Below are 9,495 nucleotides of genomic sequence, written 5' to 3' on the forward strand. Positions count from 1 at the left end.
AATGTTCATGCTTACATTAAATTTCTATACCTGCAAATCTGGAATTGTAAGAAACCCTCACCCGACCCGATGTTCTAATATTGTGCCGTCAATTCCTGATAGAAGCTCTTCTATCTATTTTACTAGACAGTGATGGCCAGCACAGGCCCAATAATATAAACTCTGAAACTTTTATTTTTGATTAAATCTCTTTTAACATAAAATTGCATATAATAAGAATTGATGCAAGTAAATAACTATCAAATTGGATAAAGAGGACATTGCATATTAACTATTGGACGTTATTTATTTACATACATAGAGGAACAAATATATATCCCTCCTTGAATGTTGCCTTGCAAGGTGACATATTCTTTAAATCCATGGATAATATTTACATATTGACTAAAAGTGATACATTTACAATGTTGTAATTAGTCTTCTTCGCAGTCCTTAATATATATAATGGCACCTATAGAAGCAGAAAGCGATGATCAAATGTCAATATTCAATATAAGGGGACTAACTTATTTCCCAGGTAAATGAAAAAGGAAAGCAGAAGAAAAGGAAAAAAGGGACTATCATTGATTTAGAAAATCATTCAAAAGAGTTTGAGGTATGTGCAACGTAACCCACTACCTCAAGGGGAAGAATGAACGAACATATAAATAGAACAAAGGGTGCAAGGATACATAAGTGCCCTCTAACATTTTATTTTTTTCTTGAGAAGAGAAGTGCCCTCTAACATTAACAAAAGAAAAATAAACATGATGGATCTTGAAGGAGGACGGTACACACTTCAATTTTTTCTTACTTGTAATTCGTGATAAAAATCATAAAGTGGTTCATTTATAAACACGTGTTTATTTAAAAAGTCTCATATATGAATAAAAGTTAGTCTTGAATTATAATAATAATATAAAAGAATAATGAAACAGAAAATTATTTTCGCGTGAATTTAGAAGGTATTTTGGCTCAGATGGAGTCAGCAAATGGATAGTTTTTTAAATTTGGAATGGACAGTTTTTTTTAATTTTAAAATTGAAGAACCTATAGCAACTAAGGGCAAATATACCAAAAAGTACCTAAACCAAGAAGATTAATTTTAACCATAGCATGCTAGTACAGTGGGACGAGTCACACCATAAGTACTATCAAATATGAAAGCTGCTATTTTAAAGTGCAGCATTTTTCATGAAAAGTTCAGAAAAAAAAAAACAGAGGATTAAAAAGCTACAATTCAGCAAATTACTTTTGCTCAAGGCAACAATAACATTGGCAGTTGCTTAAAGTGTGATTGGAACCTTTAAAAATACTGAACATTGTACTTACAAGTTCCTGCTAACTATCCATACACTTATTTGCTTAGGTTCTTCATTAAAAAGGTCAACAAAATATCGTGCCCAGAAATATTATAATCACTAAAAGATGGAGCATTTTATAATACATAGTAGAAGGTTGTGTTAGAAAATAAAATCAAGTGAAGCATTATAACTTTATCAATACAAAATGTCCGTGTAGCTCAATTTCTAACATGTGGAAGGTCCCTATCTGCCGTATAATATATGCACATTCTACTACAACATCAAAGCAATTTAGCCCAACTTTGAAGTTGAAATTTCTAAACTAACGTGCTACCACTGTACTCACTTTGAGCTTATAAAACTCTTAACAAGTTAAGGAAATAATAGAGGAGAAAGTTTGTTCATGCTTTGCTTAAACTAAAATATAGGAAGGAAAAAAATCATAATAGAAGTAATAACTATTAATCTTAAGAAGTTCTATCATGCTTTTTTAAACCACAACATGAGAAAAAGAAAATCACAAGTTCGAAATCAGAACTCTTATTATATCAACTCAAATAATTCTATATACAGTCATAATTAGCTTAAATGACCACAACCTTTCATGGCTTAAAGGCAAAAGAGAGTGAACAAAAAGATTAAAGTTTGAGGAATCATCTTTTTATTTTTTCCTTCTTAGTTTTGTTCTCTCAATCACTAAATAAATCACTAATTCTCAAAAGAACTAAAGTTTTCTTTATTATTCAGATTCAGAATTCCAAAATATAGAAAGTTAGCTTTTATAATCTTCCTTCTAATATTTTTTCTTTCCTCTTTGACTTCAAAAATGGTAGTAAGCATTAGTAAGTACTGAGACAGAAAAGATAACTTTGGCTAACTCAGTACACTAATCCAGCCTTACCTATTTATCAAAATCACAATTTTAAGTCGTCCCCTGATTTAAAAAACTCGGTAAATTGAAATTTAGCATGGTAGAAAAATCTCCAGTATTTATAAGTAAATTTTGACTGCTATAGAATGACACATTTGAAGTCCAAAAGGCAAGCATTCTTTAAACATCAATGGGTTTTAAACATTTTACTTTTATTTAACACTACTCTCAGCGCACATTACTTTTATAACTCGGTATTTTGCAAAAACTAATTGCATTGCAAATAATTCACAGTAAATTACTTATGGTGTCGATATCTTGCTACTAACTCTTTATGGCTAATGCTATATGAAGTTAGCCAATTGTGACCCATAAAATCTCTTAGAGAACATGCTATGACTCATAAACTTGCTTTACTTAACGAGCTTCTCATTGCTTTGGTTACAAAATTTTCTTGGTGCATGACTTCGTACTTTCTCTTTTTTTTTTTTCTCTTAGCAAGTACATCTCAAGGTACTTCTTTATTGATTTTCCCATTGGTAGCTTATCATCTTTGTCATGTATATCCATGAAAAATTCGACCTAGATAGTAAGCTGAAGTAGTTCAGAGCTGCAGGAGTTTGTTAACATTCCCAAAGAGTAATTTTTCTAGCATTGTTATACGCTATACAAGATAAAAGAGTTTTAGGGATGGATTTACAAAAAAATAATAATTTAAGTACCGGTTGAATGACTTGATGCGAGAGCAGCATGAGGAGATGTCACTTTCAGGAGGCCCCATTGGGATTCTTACCTGTTTGATGAAAGTCTTGCTTTCAAACAAAGACATTAGATGATATCTAACAAACAATAAAGTATTGATTCCTCTAAAGATTGTAAAAGAAAGTTTTAGCAAATCAGACACGATTGTATACAGTTAACTCAAGGAGCTTCTTCGAGAACAAAGAGGACCAAGAATATCTTTGAAGTATCTGAAAGTCTTTATACTGGATTCAAATTTTCAGTTTCCACTTTAAATTGATTCGTGAAGATCAGTTTCTTTCATTCGTGAATAAGAAATGAAAGGCTAAAAGCCAAATAATTACAACGAAAATTCCTCAAGTTTCTCTCTATAATTATATCTCTCATCCTCTGGCTGATAAAATTACACGCGCTAAAAGTGTCAGACATTCGTTGATAATTCCCTATTTTCTCTCTTACCTTCGGAGGATGGAAAAGACCAGGGATGCATAAAAAATTAAATGTGGTCGTTGGCCGAACCAGTATTATACCAACATATAGAAATAATAGTAAAAAGCAATTAGCAGCACATAGCTTTACTGCACACCAAATGACTCGAACAGCAAAGCAAAGAGGCTAAAGCTTTCTTCCCGATTATCTAGAGAGACATGTCCATTGAGCAATCAATCTTGGTCCTTTCTGACTTTTTCCGCTGCATAATGTTTCTCACAAATTGAACAACACTCCAACTTACTCTATAGCAGCAAAAACAAACCTACAAAATCAACTAAGCTAAAATCAAAGTAAGTAGAACTTGGATTGAGCACAAAGAGAAGAAATCTCATATCTACGATGAAAGAGAGAGGAGCAAACTTAGGAAGGCGATAAGAATGAGGAGACTGTGAGGTGGGTGCAGGAGTAGAAGCCACGTAGGTATTCTTTATAAGCGAACTAAAAATCAGCTTCTTTATAATAAAAATTTCAAATTAAAAACGACAGAGCTTCTGAAGATGAAAAGCTTTGATCAACCACCTACTTCAAATCAATGCTAACATGTGTCTAAATGCGATATAGGATCAGTAAATTACTAAAGATCCATTAAAACATTGAAATAAATTATCAACTTTCTCATACTATCAGTAGATACAACCATTGATGGCAACGCCATAATATTGTCGTCCTACACCCCCTCCCACAATAATGAAAATGCGAATTTATGTTGTCAAATCTTCAGCTATAACCTACAGTAGTACATAAATCAAATAAATAACTTTGTGTGTTGCTAGTCAGATCCGATAAATGATTTTAAAAGATTGACTCGTCAAGAAGTTGGGACTCTATAGAATACTTAGAGCCCAATTGACTATACTATCCACTTAATGATTTCTGACATGAATTTGAACTACTTCAGGGGGTAGAACTTGAATTAATGATAGCCTTTGAATTTAGCAGTCCTTATATATCGTATTAACAATTAAAATATGGTCGAAGAAAAAATCTCTATTTGATAAGCTTTCTTCCTAAACTTATAAATTTAATAGGACCACCCCCAAGAACAAAAGACGCGGAGACAGAGTTAAAACTTATACCAGCAATGAGCGGGAGAAAAATCTAAGTACAAAAGAGAAAAAATTTATCACATCGTTGAAGTTTTATATCTGTTGAAATAAAGGCAGCAAATGCTTACAGGCTACAACAAACAATAATCCTTCTTTCAAAATCCTATGCAGAACGAAGACCAAGAATGAGAAATTGATGATAGGGGTAGGGTTACAACATAAAAAGAAAAATAAACATGAATCAAACTGAAGAAGACTACCTGAGTTAAAACCTAATAATTGAAGCCTTTCTGCAGATGGTGCAAAAACTTGAATCTCGTTCCTGTTATTCAGACACAGATAAACAAAATCAGTAATAGTTTACCGTGAGAGAGCAATGAAAGAGCAGAAGAGGGGAGATGAAATTGAAGAAAGGAACATTGGAAGAGAACTAAAGAAGATAAAGAACTCCAGACTAAGCAATGTGAGATTTTACCCAAAAAAAATTTCTTCTTAATTAGGCTTATCAACCAGATCAGTGTCAGTATCGGACTGAGATAGAGAAGCATTTAGGCTTTACAAAAGAGAAGATCAACAATGGGAAATTGTTGCAAGTGGATGAAGCTTCTAATGGGTGGAAAGAGAGATAAAGCGAGATACAATGAAGTTTGAGGTTGAAGATGAATGGATTCTACAGCCATTGGATAGCAAAACTAAAAAGGGCGGGGAAAACCCAAAAAGAAAAGAATTAAGGAAAAAGAAGAAGATATGTGCAGAATTAGTTGAAGAAGAAACATACTTGCAGCAAGAACACAAACAGATCTGGAGAGCAAGAACACAAATAGGAAGAAGACGGTGGAAACAAAAGGTGTACTCTCTGAATTGTAAATACCAAAAAAAATATAGGAAAAAGTTAAGTTGTCAAACAGCTGTAATGATATCAAATACACGTAAAGGTATTGGAAAAAGTGAAGTTGTCAGACAGCTATAATGAAATCAAATACACTTAGGGTTTGCGGAAATATTTTAGCGACACGTATATAAGGAGATATCTGAAAAGACTAAAATGCCCTCAAATAAAAGTTACTAATGACCTTAAGCAGCCATGTCGAAAAACTTCTTCTTCTATAATATAGAAATTTATGTTCTTAAACTAAGAAACCAATTTGCCTTATTGCTTAAGTCTCTAGGTCACCTCACGTGGCCAATAAGAAAAGTGATGGGCCTGCTCCCTTCTAAACCTTTTCAAATAATAACCAAAATTTGTAATATAGCATAGGGATTTTTACCTAGTTATACTATAGTAGAAACATATTTATTATCTTTATTTAGGTTCCTTGTTAATTACTTTATACAACTATATTTACTAGTTTTATACAAAATTATAAAAAAGAGGAAATGCAATATACCTTAAATATAGCATATCAGTTACACATAATCCCCTACATTTAAAAATCTCTTTCTCAAGACCCTAAAACCGACCCGGTCGTGATGACACCTATCGTGAAACTGGACCAGCCGACACAACCCTCGAATTAACCATTTAATCAATAACAATCATTTTTAAGTCTTTAATTTATCAGATATCTCATAATGTAAGTCTAAATGAACAGTGCGGAATAAATACACAAGCCCGACATCGGGGTGTCACAAGTCACGAGTATCTATTAAGGTCTGAATACAACAAAGAGTCTAAAAATATACTAAATACAATCTCAGGAAGAAAAGAGTGAGAAAAGCAGTGCTACGAACATCGGGCAACTACCTCGCTAACTCCGATGACTTTGCCACTGAGCAATCAACACCCACTACTGGATTCAGAAATGTCTAAATCTGCACACAAAGTGCAGGGAGTACTGTGACTATGCCAACCCAGTAAGTAATAAAAGTAAATGAAAGTTGAGCAGTAAGAAAACACGTAAACCACGTCATAACACTACAACAAATGTAGATCATTTTACAAAGCAGTACACGAATCATTTACTTCGTAAATCAAGCTCAGTTTCAGTAAAAAAACTTTTTAAAACAACTTTCAATATTTTCAAACGAGTAATAAAACAGTGAGTATAAAAGATAGAAAATGTAAAAAGCCCATCGGGCAAAACATGTACCATAAACCGCCCCTCGGACATAATATGAACAGAATCAGCCCCTCGGGCTACCTCACAATCACTCGTAACCAGCCCCTCAGGCATAACATGAATCAAGAACCGCCCGTTGGGCAAACATGGATCAAGAACAGCCCCTCGAGAAACAACATGAAACAACAACAGGCCTGTCACACCTCCTTTTTACGCACCCGAGAGGGGGCAGGGGAGTTTTTCCAATTAAAGAACAATCGAAATGGGATTTATTTATTTATTTCAGAGTCGCCACTTGGGAGATTTAGGGTGTCCCAAGTCACCAATTTTAATCCCGAATCGAGGAAAAGAATGACTCCATATTACAGTCTGCGTACCAGAAATCTAGATAAGGAATTCTGTTAACTCGGGAGAAGGTGTTAGGCATTCCCGAGTTCCGTGGTTCTAGCACGGTCGCTCAACTGTTATATTCGGCTTGATTATCTGATTTTATACAAATGTGAACTTATGTGCCAATTTTATCTTTTAACCGCTTTTATCATTCACTGTTATTTTTATAGGACTTGCAACATCGTGAAAACATATCTTGAACCACGTTACATCAATGCACCTGTGGTTATTGACATATCTCGACTCGGTTGAGATTTGGATTTGGGTCACATAAATATGCACCCGAATTTAGGGAGATAACATTATTAAAAGCGTGCCTAACGCAACTAGCGTATTGTTATTTTGGGGAAAGCCATAAAATTAGCTAAACGGACTGTCCCGAATCTAAGTGTTTTAATACATATACATTTAGAGGGCCCCGCAGCTTGTGCATTTTAGTTCGTCGAGGCTCGTCTCATTCATCATTTAAAACAGAATTTGCAACGTCATGGAAATGCATCTCAGACCACGTCACAATCAATGTACCCGTGATTAGAGACACATTTCGATTCCGTTGAGATTTGGATTTAGGTCACATAAATGTGCACCCGAGTTTAAGGAAATTAAATTATTAAAGGCGCGCCCAAAGCAACTAGCGCATTATTATTTTGGGTAGGGCCGTGAAATTCGCTAAACGGCCCGACCCGGAATCTAAGTATTTAATACATATATTGTGTGAGGGCCCCGCAATCTGTACACTTATTTGGCGAAGCTAGTCTCGTTTTTTATTTATTTATTTCTTTTTTTTCTCTTTTTTTTTTAGAAAAAGGACAAGGCTAAAATGACTACATTTCTTTGCTACTTCGCGAGGTCATGGGTTGTCGATTAAACTTATTTGATGAAACGAGTATTTTTTCCGCGGGATTAAATTACTACTATGATTTTAACATTACTACTGCATGTACAAACAACTATTAAGACAAACATTTAGATAACAATAATCTGAGCATGAAGAAATAAAATGCCGAATAACTACTTAACATGACGGAACAAAGAAAATGCATTCACGACCAAATTTCAATATCATAATGAGTTAATTAACAAGAAATAGTGATTTACAAACATCATATGAATATGTCTCGCTCATTTGCATACTATTCACATGAACTAGGATTGTATTTCAACAAAACACATGTACATATTACTAAACAACAAATATGAAGGACACAGACAGAGATGACCTACTTGATATTATCGTCCGATGTGTTGGACCTGCGACGAAACCTCGGACAATAACCTTGATGTACCGGACCTCGACGAACCAAAGGCGACCTCAACGGACTGCACGACGACAGTGAAAGAACAACGATAACACGGGCTGGTTGGTTGTCGTGTTTGGATAGTACAGCTGGAGCAGTGGTGTTTGGACGGTGTTCAGTGGTCGTTTGATCCACTGCTGGGCGTGAGGAAACGACGGGGAGACTGGTGGTGGCGTGAAGTCGAGCTGGAGGTTTGGTGGTGTACGCCGGTGGTCGACGAGGCTGGGTAGCAGGTGGTCGTGAGCTGGTGGACGGAGCAGCTGTGGGCTAGTAGTTTGGGCAGTTGGGTTCGTTTATGGGGGTTTCACGTTAGGGACGACGATGGAGGGAGTTGGTCTGGTTGCGACGAGGGGGGGTTGCAGATAGGTTTTGGGCCATATGGTTTGGTTGATGGGTTGACGATGGCGGAGCTGGGGAGTTGCGACGAGGGGGGTGGTGGGGAAGGTGACAGAGTGGTGTTGGTGAAGCTGGATGGGTAACAATGGCGGTTTGTTGACGGTGGTGATGGAGGAGGCGGAAAGAGCTGGTTGTTTGGGGTGGTTTTGGCGTGACGACGGGGGATGGTTTTTGGTTGTTGACGGAGGTGGTGAGACGGAGACGGAAAGAGCTGGTTGTTTGGGGTGGTTTTGGCGTTGGTGAAGGAACGGAGGGAAGGTTGGTTTGTTGATGGTGTTCGTGAAGCTGGTGGAGGGGGAGTTGGTTTTTACAGTAGGTTTTTGCCTTTGTTTCTAGGTTTTCCAAAGGAGGAAGGAGATGAACAGTTCTCCTCCTCCCAAAATTTTAAAATCCGTCCCTTTGCCCAGTCCAAGTCTCGTGCATTTGTAGCTTTGGCCAAGAAAAGTGGACCCCACGTGTGTAGGGGTCCAATGTTTGTGTCCCCCATGCGTGGTGGGGTTCCCCATGTGTCCTGGACTCGATTTATTATGGGCTAGGTCCGAAATTAGGCCTAAAACCGGGTAGTTTGAACCCGAATATTATTCTTTTGCCCGGACCCGAGAAATAGGAAACGTTGTTTAACTAGCCCTATGTAAGCAAAACAACTACCAAAAATAAGACTAATATTTAAACAACACTATATCTTTTTAAATATATATTTTTCAAGATTTAAAATAGCCACAAAATATTACTAAAACTATTTTTGTAATTTTCGTTTTTATATGTAAAGATAAAATATGAAGTAATATTTTTTGTATTTTTTTCAAAATTATAATGACTGCAAACATTAATAGAACTATATTTTTGTGATTTTCGAATTTATATAAAGTACCAAAATAAAGTACAATTTTTGTATTTTTTCAAGTTTATGAGAAATAC

At 35.7% G+C, this 9,495-nt stretch overlaps 1 long non-coding RNA gene across 2 annotated transcripts; it reads right to left on the reverse strand.

Moving 5' to 3' along the window:
- Nucleotides 1–244: 244 nt before the first annotated feature.
- LOC104215841 (uncharacterized) lies at nucleotides 245–5,388 on the reverse strand. Of its 2 annotated transcripts, none has more exons than XR_011406018.1 (4): nucleotides 5,212–5,388; nucleotides 4,694–4,755; nucleotides 2,877–3,649; nucleotides 245–451 (listed from the first exon to the last, which is right to left on the reverse strand). It is a non-coding gene; the product is annotated as an uncharacterized lncRNA (long non-coding RNA). The 2 variants fall into 2 exon arrangements; XR_011406017.1 differs by having other exon boundaries at nucleotides 4,909–5,385.
- Between the last annotated feature and the right edge of the window lie 4,107 nt (nucleotides 5,389–9,495).

Source organism: Nicotiana sylvestris, chromosome 3, assembly GCF_000393655.2.
Source record: "Nicotiana sylvestris chromosome 3, ASM39365v2, whole genome shotgun sequence".
Lineage (NCBI taxonomy): Eukaryota > Viridiplantae > Streptophyta > Magnoliopsida > Solanales > Solanaceae > Nicotiana > Nicotiana sylvestris.